This window comes from Molothrus ater, chromosome 1, assembly GCF_012460135.2.
Source record: "Molothrus ater isolate BHLD 08-10-18 breed brown headed cowbird chromosome 1, BPBGC_Mater_1.1, whole genome shotgun sequence".
NCBI lineage: Eukaryota > Metazoa > Chordata > Aves > Passeriformes > Icteridae > Molothrus > Molothrus ater.
Genome location: NC_050478.2, coordinates 62,761,189 through 62,782,532, shown reverse-complemented (window position 1 = coordinate 62,782,532; position 21,344 = coordinate 62,761,189).

Below are 21,344 nucleotides of genomic sequence, written 5' to 3'. Positions count from 1 at the left end.
TCAGTCCCCGGAAAAGCTGATTTTACTTCAAAGCATCTCTGACTCTTGGAGGAGCAGGAAGCTGGTGGCCTATTAATAGAGAGCAGAATCCAACATCACTGAGGCACGGCTGATTCCCCAGCAGTCCTGACATATTTGGCTCTATCTGCCCTCCTTTCTCTCTGGCTCAGCATGGCTTTCACCATCACAGGTGCAGTGCCCAAGCTGTGCGTGTGGACTTAGTGGTCCAGAAGAAGGACCTGCCTGCCTTGCCCCAGCCAGATGGGAACCCCATCCCTACCTTACACTTGACCATTGCCATGAGTACATGGAAGCACGTGAAGGAGTTGACAGCAAGATGTACAAATTCTGATATCCAGTACTTCAAAATAATACCCCTTGAACTTCTGTTTTTTTCTCAAGGAGGGGAATAGGAGGAAAAGGAATGGAAGCAAGGAAAGTAGTCACAGAGACCAGAGAAATGGAAATCTGAGGGGACAGAAAAAGACCTTTCTGGAAAGGCCATGGTTAGCCTGACCCTTGTAGCCCTTGGGTTTCTTTCCAGCTGCCAAAGCTTCAGTTACTTTCAGCTTCACACTTGCATCTTCCAACACAGGCCTTATTTCTTATCTTCGGTTCCAAGCCTCACTAATTACCAAGGTTTTGTCAGACCCAGCTTTCTCCAAATCCCTTCCTCATATGTTCTCTCTGCTGTACTAGAAAAGTTGAATTTGGTTTCCCCATGGATAACATCATTTACATGGAGGCAAAAATGGGATTTAGCCTTGTCTTCCAAGGCTTCTTAAGATGCCTCTGCAAACAGTGAGAAACATGCAAACAGAGCATTAAAGGTAACAAAGGGAAATATAATTTTAAGGTAAAATAAAAGTGAATAGTCTCAAAAGACCAAGCATTGCAAATACTTGCATCTTCTAGTACAAAGGTCAAACCAAGGAGAAAAGAGGGTGAAGACATGTTAGTTCCAACATTCCTTCAGTTCTGCAGCTGTTTCCATTTGAACACTATTTTAGCATCAAAAAAGTCTACAGAGAGCAAGACAGGTGTTTGTAAAGGAGCTTCATTGCTACTAGCTGCAGAATGTGAGGTGGCTTTCTGTGTGGTGCCTGAAGAAAGTAGACCAGCTCCGGGAAAAGTCCTAGATAAGTGCTTGTTTTTAAAGGATTCACTGATTTTCTCACAAGTTTGTGAAATGTTCAATTTTGCTAAAATGGTGAGTAAAGGAAGATGCATATTTCTGAAGAACTATTTCGAGAGGTTTTTTTTCTCAGTAGGAGACACTGTTTTCTGCATGTTTTTCTGTCCTATCTTCAACTTAAGAGTTAGTGTTTTACTTGCTGAGTTACAAAGCATGATGGATTATGTTTTGGTACTTTAAAGTAAAACTGTGGTTCTTCCTGTACTTCAGCTCAATGTAGTCTCAGTGGCTGGTGTTCAAAGCGCTGTGTGCACTTGTGGTGCTCAGGTGTTCTGGGCTCTTCTTTACCTTTGAAATTTATAATGCAGTTCCTTCTGTTCCAGCTAGACGTGCTAATCCAGACATTTGCTTGCTAATATTCTGAGAATGGTGGATGATAACTTGTACCCACACTGTGAAAGGGACTTTGTTGTCAAAACTGGGAAATAGTCATATAAATATTATGCCTTCAGAGAAATTAACTTCCTGTCTTCTTGATATTCCTTTTTTCTTTTCTTTTTTTTTCCTACCTGTAGCTGTCAAGTTTGTGTTGAAAGGACCATAGTCCATCTCTGAACTCTTAGTAGAATCAGTGCTGATGTGCAAAGAAAATCTGAGGAAGGTCAGCAAAATGATGAGGGTGTTAGAAACTATCTGTTTATGAAGTGAATCTAAAGAAGTTTGAGCGTTTCAGTGAATCAGAAACAGACTGAGGGATAACTCGATCGTTCCATATAAGTACCTATATTTGGAAGACGTAGACACCTTTTCCAGAACTATTTTTCTGTGAAAGAGCTGCTGTCTGGTCCCTGCCAGTTCCCTGAGTTTAATCTTGGTAAGAGAGATGGTGTTACAGGTATTTGAGTAGTGCAAGTAGAGGAGCAGCTCAGCAGAGGAGAGCTTCACTTTCAGCTTTAAAAGGAGAGAAAAAAAAGAGAAATTTTATTTATTTGGTATATTTTTTAAACAATAGGATTATATGAGAGTTCAGCAACTGCTTGGTACAAGGATCCCTTCATTCACCCCTGTCTTTGAGGATATTCAGGAAAGAAGGGTTTCTTTTCATGGGGTAGAGTGCTATGATTCCTTTTGGGCCACACCCTATAGAACAGATGTCAAACTTTATTCTTACTTGCTAGTACGGGGTTTTCCAAGCTTGGAGAATTTGTTCTCCTGGCTTTTTAGCTCTTATTTTTATCTGAAATATCATGGTAAGCTGAGCTCTGGATAGGGGATCTAAAGCCCTATGGATGGGGCTGGTTACATAATGTCCAAAGTCAGAATGATGTGTGGGGTCCAATAATGAAAGCCTTAAGGCTTTGCTTGCTTTTCATTGCAATATAGGACACAAATTGCCTTTCCCAGATGTCTCAACAATTGAATTTCCAGCCATCAAAGAGCTGTGGGATCTAATAGTGTCACCAGCCCTTCCCACTCTTTCTGGTACACAGGCAGCGCTGTAGGCTCTTGAATAAACCTTCCAAAAGTTTAAAACCTGGGCTTTGTGGACAATGTGCAACCCCTGGTAGGTATTAAGAAGTGATCTATCAGAGCACTGCTAACACTTAAGACAGTATCTTATGGGAAATACGAATCCTATGTTAAAGGCCTTAATTTCCAAGTGTCAGATTATTCGCAAACACAAAGAAGGCAAATTAAAGACTGATATTAGGAAGAAATTCTTTACTATGAGGGTGGTTAGTTACTGGAACACGTTGCCCAGGAAGGTTCTGAATCCCTGGCATTGTCCAATGCCAGGTTGGATAAAGCCTTGAGCAACCTGGCCTTGTGGGAGGTGTCCCTGTCCATGGCAGGAAGGTTGGGACTAGATGATCCTTAAGATCCCCTTCCAACCCTTAATGTTCTATGATTCCATGTGTAAATAACAGAGTTGGGTTCTAACTTTCATCATGAGGGGCAGCAAGTACATCTGGCAGTTTGCTTGTACTTGGAAAAACAGAGATCTCCTGCAGATTATGTGTGTATCATAGCTGCAGAGCCTACAGAGAGATGGGGTTGTGAAAACTGAAATATGAAGCTTAGTCTCCCTTCTGTAATTAATGATTTCTATGCTAGATCAAAGTTAGTGTTTTCAGCTTTTTAAGTTTGAATGTGCATGAGCAGCAGGTGAAATATGTGTTTAGAAGGAAACTGGGATCTGGATTTGCACTGTTTTTTGTCAGTTCATCCTTCAACACTAAAAAGCAAAAGTTTACTATTGTAACTTTGAGTCTTTCTTCACCCCAGCAGCCAGGGAAAAGGATATATGATGTTTTGGTCATTTTATTTCAAAGCTGCCTAAAGTGCCTGATTGTAGCCTGTTAGCTGGTTTCAGCTGGCTTTCTTGTGTGAGGTCTACTGCACACAGGACACTGACTTGTATCTCAAAAAGTTCTTGACAGGGAGCAGTGGTCCTCACTTAGCCCATCCCACTCTAGTATAGTGTAGGTAGTCACAGCTGTGCTTGGTCAGTCTACTTGCTCCAGGGATTGCAGAGGAAACTTGTGTTTCTGAGTTTAGCTCCTGTGCATAATGTCCAAGCTGGATGGCTGGAATTGCTCTAAGAGGATGCTATGAATACCTGTCTTTATGTAGCACTGGCATCTCTGTTCAGGAAGGCCTTGAATGGAGCATCTATACTGACTTAACTGCTTTTCACATCTGTTGGAGGCTGTATGTGTGTACCCTTTCAGGTCAAGAAAAATGATTTTGTAGAAACCTTGCTGTTAAAATGACTTGCTGCTCAGGATTAAAAACCAGAACGATTCCGTTTTCCACTCCTGACAAGGATCTCTAAGTCTCCATGAGCACAAATACTCAGAAAGACTATCTCATTCTTTCCAGGGAGCTGTAGTGTCTTTGACAAATTGCAGGGTTTTTTTCCTTTAAATAAAGCCCTGGGGTGCTTTGCAAGATGCTCTCTGTTCTGATTCACCATCTGAGTGTGTTTGTATGTGCAGGGGGAATGGGGCTGTGTTGCACGTAGCCCTAGAGGCCTCATTAAATTGTGATGTGTGGTGTCACATTTCAAACTCACTGTTCTTGCTGTCCCTAGCTTAAAACTTGATGCAAATGATGAGTAGCAATGGTCCAGAAGCTGTCTTGACAAAAAAAAAAAAAAAGTGCCAATGTATAAAATGATCAGAAATACCCACTTGTCCTTGGGTTTTCAATTGCTCAACTCCAAGACCATAGCACTTGAGTTGTCAGAGGTGTGACATGCCCTTTACTCCCCTCCAAAGCACAGAGCATTAGAACCAAGTAAGCACTTTGGAAAATGCTCTTCATGACTAATGTGCGACTGGCTGCAATATGTTTGGTCACGTCTTTACATTCTCATTTGTGTTTCCTCAGGAAATCTATCAGTGCTGTTTTGATGAAGGTCAGCATCTGTTTGTACTCATGTAACTAAAAGAAATGTATTGAGAAGGTCAGCAGCTCTCTTAGACCTGAGAGAATAATTAGCAATAAATTATTCTACTTTACAATTGTATTTTTTCCCTATTTGTTAATTATCTTCAGCCAACTTATAAAATGTGTCAGCACTAAAAGAATTATTCACAAATAACTACTTGACAAATAGTTTGAAAGGGTGCTGGCAGGTGCTATGGAGGTGGCATGCTCCCTGCCTGGAGGAAGGCCAACATAGTCACACCGGGGTGGAGAATGGGCAGGACACATGGTATTGGGCTAACCTTGGTGTGTAGAAGAGGTTCCTCTTGGCCACGCACAGTTTCTGTTCCTTTCAGCTCCAAGGTGCACTCCTGATACCCCAAAAATCCCCAGGCAGGCGGCAGCAGACTAATCCTGAGGTTTTAGAGAATACAAGCTGCCATGTTTGTTTGCTCAGAAGAAAATACTTTAGCTGGGGTGTGTTAATATCAAGCTCTCAAGACCACCAAACCAAATCATTCCTGGGACAGGAAGAAATTAGTGTTATTTCAGAGATGTCATGGTATTATGAAATGGCTTCAAATGGTGACTCAGTCAAGTTGTGACTTCTTTTTTCCTTTTATTTTTGGCAAATGTGTTCTCTATGTACTTCTGCCCCTTTGGTGCTGAGCCGAAAAATATGCATGAAAAAAAAATGGAAGAACAATGTGCTGATGGTGTTTTGGTGGATGTCTGTCTTCTAGAAGTCTGAGTCGAGATGTTGGATTTGCACCAAAAAGCATTAAATTATCTCCATGTGTCAGCAATTATTCTCATGAATGAGAACTATTGGAAGAACCTGTCTACATCAAATTCAGGTCCAACTCTGTTCTTGTGTGAAACACTAATATAAACCAGGAATATTAATCTTTGCTGATCTGTGCACTCAGTATAGTACTTTTAAATTATAAGAAGCAAGCTGTTTTTATTGTTACTTAATAGATTTAACTGATACAATTTCTGACTTAACAATATCACAGGGGGGAAAATAAGTCTATAATAAAACACTACTTCATTCAGAATTTGTTATTGTGCAATGGGACTTATGGGCAATGCCTTTGTGGAGTCTGCCTGACTATTTTAAAGCTCAGGATTTTGTGTGTACTGGATACAGTAACTTGTTGACTTTTGCTGTCCTTGCATGTGTCCTTTTTCTAGGAGTATCTAAAAGTGTTGACCTAAAGGCCACTTTCTATAGTGGTAAAAGATAAGCCTGTCCCCTATCTAGATTAGTCTTTAAACTTCAGAGGCATAACTCAAGGAGGACAAAGAAGTAATGTTAATGAAATGAGCTCAAGTACTGGCAATCAAGTTAATTCCTCAGGATATGTTTGATTGAGTAATATGCTGGCTAGTAAATAACCCTCCACCTGCACTGATTTCTTTTAAAATTTGTTTGCATAGTTCATGCTTAAGTGGATTTAAGATATCTTCAGAATAATCTTGACATGAAGAGGCTGCCAGAGGACAAGAACAGTCTTTCCTCATTGGTTTACTCATTCCACAGCTTGGAGAATCACAGATAATTGATACTGTTTCCATTTAATTACACATAATTTTTCTGTTTTGCTACCCAGTGAGCCAGGAGAAGAAAACAATACTCTGTCTACATGCAAATCTTCCAATCAACAATTTAAAACCTTTATGCTCCCAAATTTGTTCTCTTTTATTTCAGAATTAAAATGTATGTGCTTGGGCAGGTTCTTACAAGCTTTCATCGACTGTGGGGTTTCTGTCACTGATGTTCAGACCTGTAATTTAGTGCAAGAAGCTTCCCCCTCCCTTTCCCTGCACACTGAGAGTTGGCATTTCGGCATTGAGTGTTCCCAGTTCCCATCACTTTGGGCAGAGGTGCCCCAGAAAGACTAGATGTTCTGGTCCATGGGCTTCTTGTGCCTAGAACTGAACCCCCTTCTGTGTTGTCACATCCCACCCTCACCCCTGTGCAGGAATGGCTGTACCTGTGTTTTGGTGAATGCTCTGGTGCAGGTACCTGGAATGTAGCATTGATGGCACTGGTTTAATGAAAGGTGCTGAGGCAAAGCATAAATATAGAGGGATAGGTGGGGAAGTTAGAGGCTTCAGAGGAGAGTTTTTAGAATTGATGCTCCAAGGTAGAAGCCAGTAGGAGTTTCCTGTGGGCTTGGATGGAGCTCTTGGGTGAAAAAGACTTTTTGCATGGATGGCAGGAATGGAGCCAGGCAGGAAAGATGTGTGTGTGTGTGTCCAGTCCCTCATGGCAGTAGAGTCTGCAGAGGCCTATGCAAAGCTTTTGGAACGAAAATAGGAAATGCTGTAGGGAGGAGGAAAGGGAGAAGGTTAGAAAGTATTTTTAGTAGAGGACTGCCCGTGTTTCCATGAATGATGGCAGAGCCTTCTTGCTCTACTTTGGAAAAGTAAATATTGGCTATGGGAACAGTGCTCCAGATGCACTGAATCTGCTTTCCTAATGTTGGTGGGCTCAACCCTGTAGACCTGAGGCTTATGTTTGATTAATCCAGATGCTTCAGAGGGTAGGAAGGCTGATTTTGCCTTGCCATGCATTCTCCTTTAGCCAGGCACCAAGTATGCTCCCTTAGCAAGACCAGACAGTCTGTGTCCCAAGCAAGCCTTACAGACTTGTACTGCAAATTTATGATGAAGACCTCAAGGCTGATCCTACAATGTGACAAAAATATGGAGGGTTTCAAAGAAACCATTGTATAACGTCGGCTGTGCTTTTTCTTTTTCATGAGAAACATTTTCAGCACAAGTGGAATGTTGAGTCCAGTTGTTTGGATGAAGGATGGGGTCTCCTGGCACTTCATTGCAGAGAGGTGGGAAGATACCAGGTGCTGTGGGCCAGCTGCTCAGTGGGGCTGTGCTGTGTGGGACCTCCCCAGCTCCCATGGCCAGGGCACCCTTTTGCCCTGGAGACTGTGGCATCTCTCATATCTTTTTTTCCCTTCCCCTTCTGTTTTAAATTCTTGCAAACCCATCTGTTTGTACCAGGGCTGGTGACTAATGCAGTAACTCCTATTAGGTCAAAATAGCTGGAATCATATGGCAATTACACATGCACACTCACATGCACACAGAAGGGTTGCTCCCCCTGTGCCCCCCTTTTCCCATCTCTGGAACAAAACATTCCCTCAGTGTTCCGAGGGCTGGAGCAGCTGCCCAGCTGGCAGGAGTAGAGATGTTAATGCTGTCAGTGAAAGGATGAGTCACTTTGCAAAAGTTATTTAGGAGGGTCACCCTTCTTGTCCCCTTTCCCCTCCAGCCACTGAACCTTTTGGGTTCATCAGATGCTGGAGGTCTGCACTGGCTGCTGCCCGCAGAGAGCACAATGAAGCCTTGTCAGGGCAAGAAGGCTCCTGATGGGAGTTATAAAAAATGAGTAGTCCTGTGTCTGACTGATCTGTTAGTCTCCTGAAAAAAGCTTCTGCCTGTCTTGGAAACATGTGATATCAGGTCCAAGGCTGCCCTTTTCTTCATTTCTGTGTGTGGTTTTTGTTTTTTTTTAAAGTTGATTATAAGGGAGTTCCCAGTGTGTGAGAGGAAATGAGAAATTAAAAGATGTAAGGAAAACAGAAAACTGTAATACAACTTGCTTTTGGTTCTTATTTTTTTGGAAATAGGTCACTTAAAATCTGCCTTCTTCCTAGGAAAAAACAGTTCCTTCAAGGTTTTTGGAGGATGCAGAGCTCTTCTAAGACCTGTCTCTTGTTGAGACCCTTTGCATGACCTGAATCTTATCCTCAACCCATAAGATTGTGACTGATGTTTGCTGCCTCTGCAAACTCCTGTGGGACCAGAGTGCCCCAGGAGCCAAACCTAGTGTACAAGCACTACTTTCTCCCTCAGTGAGAGATCAGCAATGTGTTCCCAGTCAGCCACAGGTTTGTCATAATAAACAAGCCATGTTTGCCCTTTCTCAGCTAGGAAGAGCTCTGACTTTTGTGAAGGTAGCATTTGAAAGAATGCTGGAGGCCAGCTGCTGTGAAGGCTGGTATTGGTGTAGTCATTGTAGTTTTGCTTATTAGATATGTTCTGAAAAAGATAAAGTAAAGGTCTGTTTATCCTGACCATTTGCTATGCTTTTCAATTCTCCCTCTTAACCTGAAATTGCTGAGTGGTTGCCATGGCTGTGCCCTGGCACTCTGTGGTGGACACTAAGCCCTGCAGTTCCCTTTCCACAGAGTGTGGCCCTTCAGGCACAGAGCTGTGCTGAGCACATGTGGTGTCCCCTGCATGGCCTAAACCTCCTTAGGTGAGGATGCCACCCTGCAGAGTTCTTGTTATCAATTGTAAAACTGAGCTGTTGCTGGGGTCATGCTGCTGAGGTGGGACTGGAAGTTGTTCTGGCCTCTTCTGTGATTTTTCAATGTGCAAAGTGAGCATGTGCATGACATGCATGGACCATCTTCTGTGTCCTTCTCCTTGAATCTATGGCACCTGTGAGAGGCTGCTGGGAACTTTCTATCACTTCTTAATGTCAGTAGTTTCTCTGTCTTTTAATGTGTGTCAGCAAGTCTACTACAACTTGCATTGGCTGCTAGGAGGATTCAGTTTCCTTGATCCTCATTTCCTGTCATTGGTTTGGAATTTACAGGAATATTTTTTAAATTTAGTAGAGGGAAAAAGAAGAAAAAGAAAAAAAGAGAAATTTTTTGAGAAGATTGAGGCATCCTTGATGACAATAGTTCTGGCTGGATAGAGGAATAAAATTCTAAATCAAATCTTTTGTTGCTTTTAACACTTAAAATGTTTTGACAGTTCTCATCATTCCTTTAGAAATGTTTCTCATCACTTCTTAAGTGATCTGCTCATGACAGACAGGCATGCAGTCCCTTTCAGGCTGTGCCACAAACGGAGAAGTGCTGGCTCACAGTACTGATGTGGCAGAGACTTCCACTGATAGCCAGTTGCATGTTCCCTTCTGAGCACTATATACCCTTGCTGGAACAGCTAAATTTAACTGGTAAGTCCCACAATTAGTTTTGTTTTTTTTTTTTTTTTCTTCTAGATGATCTGATGCTGCTATAACAAAAAAAGTTATTCCTTGTTTTCTAAAAGCCAGAAAAGTGTGCGTGTGTGCCCACATGGTATGGGGTACAAAGGTAACTGTTTAATTTGGTGGATAAATTGAAATTCTGGTGTTTGAAAATGGCAGGCAACCTAGTTAAGCAAACTTGCATATGTAAGTCGGACAGAATGGTCTCCCGATGGAATTTAAATTAATATCTTTTTAAGATAATATGTTCCCTTCCTTGCTACCTCCCTGGAAAGATACCTGTAAGTTGAGCATGAAAAAACAAATGACTAAGTGTGCTGACAGAAGAAATACAAACCCAGAATACTCATCAGTGCGAACCAGTCTCATGCCATTTTGTGGGTGTCTAATTTGCCCCATGTAAAATACTAAATTGAGCCTGAATATTCAGATTAGAGGACTAAAATAGCCTCTATCAGAAGTTTATTCTGTTCTCTGATATTTTTGTCCTATTTTCAACCTTTATAGAGGTGACACATCCCTGCTCAGCGTTACTGGCTGCGTATTGTCAGTCTGGAGTACTGGCGCTCCATCTGTGAGCTCCAGCTAGCAGCAGGTACTGTAAATCATAGAGATTCATGACAAGGCTGTGAAGTTTTCTGAAGGACAAATCACAGTATCTGTGGAGAAAATTACTGTATCTAGTAACCAGAAGCGGCTCTTGGTTTGTTAAACACTGCTGGGATGTGTTTGGTGATGCTTTAACCATCATGAAACAAATGCACACAAACCACAAGTGTATTCATGTATGTTCTGCAACTCCTATCTTCCTCATGTGTTCACTTTCACACTCATGCATGTGTTTGTTGCCTCCAGAAGAATTGAGCTGAAATGGAGCATTAGGCTGTTCCAAGGTTTTCTTTTAGATTTGAGAATGGAGAAAGTTGAGTCACCCAGAAGCATGTGTCCCTGTGCTGCTACAGGCTGTACTGGCTTGGATGGTAGGGACCAACGTGTAGTGGGTCTAGTACCTAAATATTGAAGTCTTCCAGTCTGTGATGACACAGGCTGCTTTGTGGTGATGTCCTTGGAAACTCAGCTTGGCTAGTTTGGAAGCAGGTGCAATTTGGATTCAGATGTGCAAGTTTTGCACACGTTTTTGGATCTGTTCTTCCCAGTATTGTAGGTCTTAGAGTGTCCTATGGGATGCCAGTAAATGAGTGCTCCCAGATGGTGGAGACTGGTGGTAGGAGCTTTTGGGATTTAGGAGGAAGCTAATGGTGACCAGCAGGGTGAAAATGGTTAAGCAAAGGGACCTGCCCAAGAGGATGAGGCAGCAGCAGCTTGAAGTAAGTAGTTCTCACTCTAGGATGGGGTGGAAGAGTGCTTAAGGCAGATAATTTCTTGTGAACCAAATGCAGCAAAGCTCAGTCAATGCAAACTCTACCATGTTGATGGTCAGACCTTATCCCTTTGTGTTCGTGTGGGACTGCCAGTGCTGGTTGAGTTGGGAAGAAGGGGTGTGACTGGGAAGAGGGAAGCCTTGGGGGCTCTCTGTACAGCCTCTGCTTGTGCAGCCCTGCTCCATCTCCTTGACTTCAGATGGTGTGCAGAAACACCCTTGGGCTAATATGGATGTACTCAACAACCATCTGCAGGGAACTGCGCCTGGAGAAGCTGCCCTGGCACATCCCTCCATACATCCTTGGGACATCTGTGTGTGCCTAGCTTCATCCTCTGTATTTCCAGCTCTTCACATGAATTCTTGAGGGAGATGAGAAACGAAGCTATTCCTAGAAATTCCACTGCAGTTACATGTCTTTTTTCCTTCACTGGCGGACTCGTCCTTGCTTCTTTTTGGTGCCAATGTTAACACGTCTTTTGGCTGTTCAGGGTAGTTTTTAGACTTGTTTAGAAGAATCTCCTCCCTTTTCCCTGTGTGCTACTTGCTGTGCTCTGAGGATGGGTGCAGGCCCACGGCTGTTGAGTATTTCACTTTGTAGGCTTTTGAGTCAATATATTTCTGTCCCAGTGAGAACCTGGGCTTAGCCCAGAGCAGCACTATGGTGCAGGGAACAACAAATGCAATACAAATGGTTTCTCTGCAGTGCCTGTGCTGTATGGGGCACTCTGAGTAATGAAGCATCATTTTGGCTTTAGGGTACTTGTTTACAGCCTGGTATGAAGACTGTGCATAAAGCCAGGAGAGAAGGGCATTTATGTGTGTTCACATGCATCAAATCTCCTTGCCTGGGCTGCCTTGCCATCCCACGCAAGACTTTCATACAAAATATGGTTCTGCCCTTGTTGTGCCTGCCTTTGTGCTCTTGAAAACAGGAGAGAGATGTGCCTCCTTTAGGGCTGGCCCTGCTCCAGATTTCCTGGAGCCCCAGATGTGCCCCACAGAGCACCCCTGCCACCACTGAGCAGTGCTGTTAATGCTTTTGGCACCAAAATACAGCTGTGACTTCTGCTTCTTCCTTCCCCCCTGATCATGAAGGGGGAAGGAAGTGGGAAGGAAAAAAGGATAAAAAAGGGATAAAAATCCAAAAAACACATGTATGGAAGGAGAAAATTCCTCAGCTCAGTTTGGGATCAACCTGCTTCCCACCCTGCTGCCTGGGGAAATGTTTTCTGTGGTGATGTCTTTGGCACCATGCCTGACAGCAACCATTCTCTTCAGTTTGCTGCTCCTAAAACACACTTTGGGCAAACTGTGTTTGTGAGCCCAGTTCACAAGAGTGTTCTCACTTAGGACAGAATTTAATTGCACACTGGAGTCAAACTGAGATTGAGTGAGACTTGAGTGGAGCTTAAAGAAAGACCTGGATCTCATTTGCAGGCTGTAACTGCCCTGTTGCACCAAGCAAGACCTGCAGCTTGAGGCAGGCCTGGTCCCTCTCTAGTGTTTGCAGCTGGATACAAGGAGACTGACTTACCCCTGCTAGGGCAGGAGTTTGGATTTGGTTGATCCTGCCCCTGAGTGCATCAGTGATGCAGGCAGGAGTGATTATCTCCATTCAGCTGCACAGGTCTGTCCCTGGACCCCATCTTAGCTCAGGTGCTATCTCTGGACCCACATTTATGATGCTGGAGGGTCTCCAGAGAGAGACCAGAGCTGTGGCTTTTGAGGGGAGAGGATGCAGAATGGGATGGGAAGAACTGTGTTTGGGTCGCTGTGGGAATGGGCAATACAAAGTAACCCCTCTTCCTTGTCCTTGCTCCCACAGAGATTTCATAGAGAGTTGAGGCTGTTGACTTCCTATTGCAGCGGGAACTGCAGGCCCCTGCGGCCCCCGTGTGTGTGTGTGCCAGAGATCAAAGGAAGGGTGTGGGAAATATGGTTTCTCCTATATGTCTTGCCTGGGAAGCACTCCCACAAGGCCTGTTTGGCTCTTATCATCCCAGACCATGAAAGACAAACTCCTTTCCTCCAATCTGTGTAGCTCCAGGTAGTTTGGGATTGCCCCTTTGGTCAAAGGAGGAGACTCTGGCTTTGTCCATTGCATAGGTGGGCTTTAGCTGGGGTGGCTCATTGCCAAGGACAGGCAGCTTTGAAATGGTGTTTTCAGGTTTTGGCATCTGGTATCAGAAATGTATCATGGTCAAAACAAGTAATTTTCACTTCAGAGGAGTAAACCCAAGAATTCTGTCTAACAAACTTGTCTACTTCTCTGGGGTTTTATTCTTAATTTCAACAAGTAAGTTGAAGCAAAGTAAGTGTGAACCTCACCCAACTCTGGTTGGAGAAAGCATGCAATTCCACTGATGAAGCAGTGTTTCCTAAAATAACAGCTTCGGGAACCTCTGCAATCTGTTTCCCTGTCTCTTACCCTCTTACAAGAACTGAGGAGCCTTTCAGCATTGTGAGGCAAGGCTGTGAAACAGCAACCAGAACAAGAGTGCCTCAGTCTCACTCTCTATCTGGGGACCTAATGGGCTATTATTAGCAGGGGATACCAAATACATTCTGTAAATATTTGAGAAGCCCCGTGAAGACACATCCTCTTTTATGAGCCCCACAATCATTAACCCAGGCAAAATGCAGCGGAGGAGCCAGAGCAGTTCACGCTCATCACCCCATTTTGTTCTTGTCTCTGGAAGGAAATGCACTTGGATGCCTCTTGGGTCAAGGCTGAAAATTCTGTCCCTAAGTCTTGGCAGAGAGGGTTTATTTGCAAGTGGAGAATGGACAGCAGGGCTCCTGAGCCTCTGGGCTGGCACATGGTGGTTCTCCTGGCACAGAACTTGTGTGCCGGAGTGTGGGAGATGGTCTGAAGGGTCACCGGGCTCCTCCAGTGTACTGCGAGGTGCCTAACTTTTAGGGGTTATTCCCTTAGAGCTTCTTGTCCTCTTTCGGAGCAGGGGTGACCTGCAATCTCGGTTTCCATCGCTAGAGGGAGGAAAACTACACGGAATTATCGCCCTCTCCGGTCTGCTCCGTCCATCCATCCACTCCAGGCAGGAGAGCGGATGCTCTTAGTACCTAATAGGTGAGGAACATGTAGAATTGCAGTAGGTGAGCTGTTTTCCTTCGACAGAATTTAATGGAAAAAAATCAAACTCAATCTTTAACAAAAGCAGATGGAAACTTTTTTTTGTATTCTTGAAGCAGTGCACCACAGACACCCCTTCATTTTTATGGAAAACATAGCAAATTGAAATTGGTTTCAGAGCAAGATGATGACAATTTCAATCTAGCAATGTGAACATGGTTGTAAAGACAACCTGATACCATGGAAAGTACTGGAGAACAACTTCCCTTTGCTTTCAGAACCTATTTAATGAAACCTGGTAGCTCTTTACCAATCTGCCCTAGACTTGTGATTATGAGAATTACCCAAGGTCAGCTTTGTCACCAGAGAGGCACTGAGTAGCTACGCTGTTTTTACCTTCATCTGTGATTAAGGGGACCATCCATTTTCCCTACAAGGTGTGGTATGGTTATATTAGACATGTCAGAACGAGCTACTGTCCCTGTAAGAAGAAAACTAAATGTGCATCTCTGCTCTAGACTTTTTTATGATGGCCATGGTCATAGCACCGTGCTATAAAATGCTGGAGGCAAAGGTGTTGCCATCTCTTGGAAGATATGCTTTTGAGGGGGTGCTCTTGAGGGATCACAGTAGACCTTTCTTTTTTTTTTTTTTCCTAATAATATTAAAAATGAAAGAAAAAAGGTTAGGCAGTTCATTGCAGCATGGAAGTAATAGTAATAAAATAGTAAGTAAAATAACAATAAAAATAGAAAGCAAAACTGACTAAGAATGAATGTGACCACAGCCTGTCTGTTGCTCAAGCCTGAACAGATAAAAGCCAGAGACATTAAGAAGTCAAGAGAAAAGGCACATGTGTGGATTTTTGTTCTTTTTTTTCTTTTAAAATTTATTGATATGCTTAAATACAAGCTATTATATGCTCTTGGTAGCAGTAGAAATCAAGCAAAAAAGTCAACACTTTTTTTCTTTTGTAATGAAAGGAAGCAGGAATGGTGCAGGACTCTAAGAATCTCATTAGAGTCCATCTTTTAATTTTTTCAGAGTTAATGTGTGACTCAGAAGTGGTCAAACAGTCTTGTAACTGTCTGGGTCATTATCAGGAGGGGAAAAGGACAGGGTAGAACTATGCTGAACATGCACCCCCTCCTTCCCCTGCCTTTATATTTTGATGCAAAAAGGAACGTGCATATCCGTATTGTGCAAAATGTGGCTTCTGGCAGTGAAAACAGTATGAAAGGGCTGAAACAGCAGCAGGCCCCTGTAGGACAGAACAGGGGGGTACTGGGCTGTGCTCCGGGCTCAGCCTTCCTTGGGGAAAGCTTTGTCTAGCTGCAGTGTTGGATGGGGCTGGCAGTGGTGGAAAGGAGGCAAATTTCTTCATCCAAAGCCTGTCCGAGCATTGCCGGTGCTTGGGAAGAGAGGAGGGAATGAGTGCCCGAGGAGAGGGTGTGCCAAAAAGATGTGGCTGGCAGTGGAGCAGCTGGCCTCTGCTGCTAACTCAGATTGGCTTGCCCAGGAGGATCCTAATTACAGCACAACTGCTGTCTCCATAATCACTGCGGCAGGAGCAGCGCGGGCCATAAGGCACTGAAAGGGACCTGGATGTGGCAGAGGAAGATTATTAGAGTTACTGCACTCTGTCCTGGCCATTGAGTTGCATAAAACCTACCAGATGTCAGGGAGGAAGAAATGGGTCATCCTCAGCATAGGCTTTTGCACATAATGTCATTGACTGCTGATATATGAACAATGTGATTGCGCAGTAGGTTATGCTGAACTGAGAGTATTCGTGGGGAAAGCTCTGGAAATGCAATGAGTCTGCTTGGGAACTTGGGTGTGATTTGCAAAGCAGCAGCTACTTGTGTGGCTGATGTCAGATGGGAATAAGAAAAGAAGCTCAGACAACCCCTGGTGAAGGACTGTAGCTGTGTTGGATGTTCCCTGTGTACCAGGAATGCTGGCCCTCACCCACCAGCACCATCCGCTAACAAATGAAATCATCCTTGACAAAACTGGGGCCTGGCAATTAGCAAGAAAAGCAGTGATGAACAATAAGAAAACTATGCTTTAGGATGTGAATGTTATTATTTTTTTTCCTGGTATGTTTCCAAGGTCAGCTTCTTCAGATATATTTTAAAATCAAAATAGTAAGCTCAGACAACAAGCATTCAGGGTGAACACATCAAAGCAGATGTGATTTTTGTAGTATGGGCAGTGTGCTGGCAACTGGAAGTTACTGCTCATGCCTGTTGCATTTAAGATCTAGGGTAGGAGTTGCTCCCACCACTTCATTTACAAGACAGAAGTATCAAAGATTTTACAATGCTCTTTTTGGAAGTGCTTCCTCATAAAAGGACTGTGAAATGTTAAACTGCATCTTTGACTTTCAGGCCAAGTGTTCCCCGAGTGGAAAATCTGGTGCTTAGTCCCTAGATGGAAATAAGAGAAGCAGGGTGCAGGTAAAGTGTTTTCCCTGCATCCTCCCACTTGCTTCCCAGCAGAGAGAGCCCCCACCTGCTTCCCCACAGGCTGTGCCCGAGGCACACGTTTTTCCCTTGCGCCAGACTTTAATCACATGCAATCGCCTTATGGATAGCCGGGGCAGTAATGGTGATCTTAAACATTGCTGGATGCCTCACAGTCGCTTTATCTAAGTCTGTTCACACTGTTGCAGCTTTTCTTGCTGGTGACGATGTGGCGGAGAAGGACAGAGTGAGAGAGTGAGATAGTGTGGAAGTGGGAGGCCGTGCCAAGGTGACGAGCTATTTTGCATCGGCATCTGATGGTGCTAATCAGGAACCATGTACTTTAGAAGGTGTCTTTTGATAACGTGCTTTTATAATTGAACTCTCCTTATATTTTTGGATATATAATTTGTGTAGGGTTTACAACCTGAATCTGCTTAGGTGCCTCTGGTTTCTGACACAGCAGCAGCCTTTGAATCAGCAAGTGTCTGCTCTTGCTGCTTAATCTCTGAGGCAGCCAATTTGGGGACAGAAGGAGTCTTTACTTTATCTGCTCCAAACACACTTGTACTTTATTCCTTTGTATTGGGAAAACAGGAAAAAAAAAAAGAAGCAAAAAAAAAAAAAAAAAGAAGCAGAAAAAAAAAAAGAAGCGCTGTGTGTGTGAGCACGTGTGTGTGTGTGTTTATATAGTATGGGAGACAGAGACTAAACTGAGCAAGTGTGGGAGGGTGAGAACCTTTATTGTGCAACAAACTGATGGCACCAAATATGCTGCATTTGTTTTGAGTTAAAAGGTTTATACAAAGATTTTCTTAGTAGTGTCTAAGATCTTAATAGGGTAATTAATCTTTCTAAGTGTTACTGCCAGATTATGGGATCAGCTATTACCCCTGGCTACAGAGTACTCCTTTGTGTGTTGCTATGAACAGGACTAAGTGATGAGACTACTCCGTTTGCCAAGCAAAGATATGGTTGCTGCTAGCTTGTTTATGTTTGAAATGTGTTTTCTGGTACAGTAAGAGAAGGCTGCACCATTTCTTTGGGAATATTGGTGCCCTTTAAAATGAGTCTTATTAGGAGAAGAAGGGCATGAAGTGCTGTAGAATTTCCAGAGCTTTATAGAAAAGTGCATATATACTTTAAGAGACATAATGGTAAGTTGTTTGGTTTGACAATTTTTTTTTTTTAAGCAGGAAAATAAATAGATAGCTAATGTAATTGTAAGAAAGCAGCTGTAGGAATAGATAAAAAAGTGGTCTCTACTTAAAACTTCTGCATGGAATGCAGAAGCCAAACATTTTACTTGAGGAATTAAAATCCAAGTTGTGTTGCTGCAGGATAGGGGAGGACATAGAGGACGTGGAAGAATTTTCTCAAGAAAATAAGCTTTGCTCAATCCTGTTTATTCCTAAGAGTGAGTCGAAACTAAAGGTTGTTTTATTTACGAGATAAGGGAACTTTTTTCCCAGTGACATTGCAGTTAGGGGGGAGGGAGAAGAGGAAAGAGCAGCATATTACCCCATGGTTGTCAGTGTTGAAACAACTGGGTCATTCTGGAGAAATGCTTGGCCAAATTTTGACATTTCCTGTGCTGCACAATGAGCAATTTCTGATCAAGCTCAGTATTAACTACTTTGGCCACATCCTTTATCCTGGTCTAGTGAAGGCTGTCGTGTTCTTTAGTGATGATCAAGGAAAACTCCAACTCCAGTCTTTAATACATAATACAGCTGGCTTGAACCTAAGACTGCTTTTAAGCCATCCCAGAGGCATCACCTGTGAGTGACTATTTATGTGTGGGCAGGTATGCTTCATGTGTAGTAGCAATGGTGACACTGTCACATGGTGGAGATGAAATACTTTGGGCTGGGTCAAGCTGCTGTTTTTTTTCCTAGGCATTGAGTGGGAGAACACATTCACAGGGGTATGTTGGAGGAAACCTTTGTTTGTGGCTGGAAAGGTGGTCAGTTTGGAGAGAGGCAAGGGAAAGGGTGGTCATGGAGGCTGGAGGAGGAGGAGGGGAAGTTGCCACATTCTGTTGGAACACAGTGATGCTGATGGCACGCTGCAGGCCTGGGGTTAGCAGGGGCCTCCCCTTTATGAGAGCAGGTACCTCACACAGGGTCAGCTGGCACTGCCCACTCATCTCTGTGGCCACCGTGGGGTTGTGTGCTATCTTCTTTGTCTGCTCTACAATGGTTTGCAGATGAGCAATGATGAAAAGGAGAAGCTGCAGAACCTTGTTCACACTTTTCTCAGTCTCAGCAGGAAGTGTACATTTATACAAGGCTTGGAGAATGTTGAAACTATGCCAAACCACCAGAATAAAGTCATAATACTACAGCTTGGCATAGTGCTGAAGAAGACTCCCCCAGGGCACACTGTGTGGAAGCAGAAAGTGGGATTGAAGCAGGTGGTTGGTCAACCAGGCCTTGTAGACTTTTATTCTAGATGGTGACACACCCTTGCCTGGCTTGTCCCTAGATTTGGATGGTGAAATGCCAGCACTGCTGTCCTGGTAGGGCTTGTACAATGCTGAGCTGCTCCTGGTGGGCCCATCTGGGTTCCTTTGTGGCAGCTCCTGCTGGCTGGCCACTTTGGGGATGCCTACTTGGTCCAGAGGGTCTGGGGAAAGGAGCTGCTTAGCTGATGGTCATGGGGTGGGGGAATCACCAATTCCTCCCACTGGGCTGTGCCAGTGGGGCTGTTCATGAGGACAGAAAAAGAGGGAGTTACTTATCCCACATCCCTAGGAGTGGTGATAGTTGAAAGCCAACCATAGCTTTCCAAGCTGCTGCAGAGTCATCATCCTTGCTTTAAGTGATTGGAGTATGCTTCCAAGGAATTGAATGCTTGCCTGAAATCTACAATGAGCTTCTAGCTCTATCCTGGTGTCCTAGCACATGCAGAGCCTCTCTCCCCCACACCTAGCACTGGGATTTCTCACTCTATAATGCTGCAGAGATGTGCTCTTTTTGTAAGTAGATGTTTTCATTGGTCAAATTACATTTACAGCTTTCTGCATTCAGTATTTGGGATGTAATTTGCTTTACAAATCTCAGTTTGATTCTAGAGGTGATATGCAATGTGAGATGCTAAAAACTTTGAAAGAAAGTCTTTGAAGATAATTACAGCTACCTTGCCACAAAGAAGCTCTGAGGGTTATAAGGAAAAAACCCAAACAAATCCATATTAACGCAGAGTTAAGATGACCCAGTTGTAGCAGGGACCTTTCCAAATGGAAAATTCAAATCCAGAAAGTACAGAATCAACGTACATGCCAATAAAACATTAACTCTGGCCCCCTGGAGCTGGTGCTGCTCACTGGGAATTATCTGCAACCACTCCAGCTGCAGTCACTCTATTAGCTGGAGCAGTATTGAACGGTGGAAGGATTAGCTGGAGTTTGGCAGAGCTTGGAGGATAAAAGGAAAAAAAATTCAGGGTGGGTGAGAAGAGAAGCTGAAAGCACATACCTGTGTGTGTGCATGTGGAGGAACTTCAGAATTTCACTTCAGCACTGAGATGCAGTTAAGGAGATGTACCTAGAAATGGGGTTTTCATGGTAGAAAGGCAAAAGATAGCATGGTTTAGTGCTGGAGTGTGGTGCTGCGGTAGGCTGTGTGCCTGGGTGTGGGTTAGATGTGTGTAGCTTCCCTCTGGCACAGCACACCTGCAGTGCAGTTAGCACTAGCACAAGGAAGGGGTTGAATGCTGTCCCACTGTGGTCATTGGTGGTGGTCCTCCTTTCCTTGCATCTCTACAAAGCGTGTTGCTGGGGAGCCGCGGTCAAGAAACAGTTGTGCAACTGAATTTTCTTATTTTCAAAGGATTGCTTATCCAGACTGATACATATTGCTGGGCAGCCCAGGCTTTCTGATTGCAAAGATATTTGTCAGTGAATTTCCCAGGTTTATTCAATAATAATAGAAATAGGTTTTTTTAATCTCTTTTTTTTTTGGTTGTTGAAAATAGTGGTGACTTAAGCAGTTGAAGTTAACATATAGGTTTACTTGGTATATCTATATCACTAAAAAGGAAATTGGGTGTCTTATGATCAAGTGGCTGTGTTTTTTTAATGTAAAAAATCAATTTTGTTACTGTGTAATGGAAATTATAGGAATGTTTTGAAATGTCTCTGGGCTAGCAGAAGAGGAAAGGAATTTGAAATTGTGGTCTCTCTCTCCAAGTCTTCATTATTTTCTCCTGTGGGGCCTGCAACAGCAGGCTCATACATCTCCATCCTGCCTCCCTGCATTTCAGGTAAGGTGTAGTTTGAGTCAGCAGAGATTTCAGACCTCTTTTAAGACTCAGCCTTGTAACAGGAAAGATTTCCTGGCCTGCGTGTGAGCCAAGCTGGCCCTCTGATATGCCAGATGCACCTGAACCTCTTCTCTTATCCCTGCTTTTTGGCAAACCCTCAAACTGAGGAAAATGTTGCAATGAAGTGCTAACATTATTCCAAGAAGGAGCTAAAAAAAGCCCCTGGGAGAGAAGGGGTTTATTAACAAGTCATGGGACTTTGGTATGCCTCAGGCAACATTTTCAAACTGTTGCTCTCCCAAATCAGTCACTATAATTATACTACTTCCCAAACAGAAAAGGACAACTGGGAAATTCATCTAATGTACTATCACAGGTCTGAGCCTAGAAGGAGAACAAAATGGGTTATTGTAACACAATAGTAAAATAGGTGTGACTGCAGAATAGCGGGTCAAAGCAAACCTTCAGATGAGTAATTATTTCTTACTATCCTACTTGTTCTATTTCATCCTTAGGTATTTAATTACACAGTT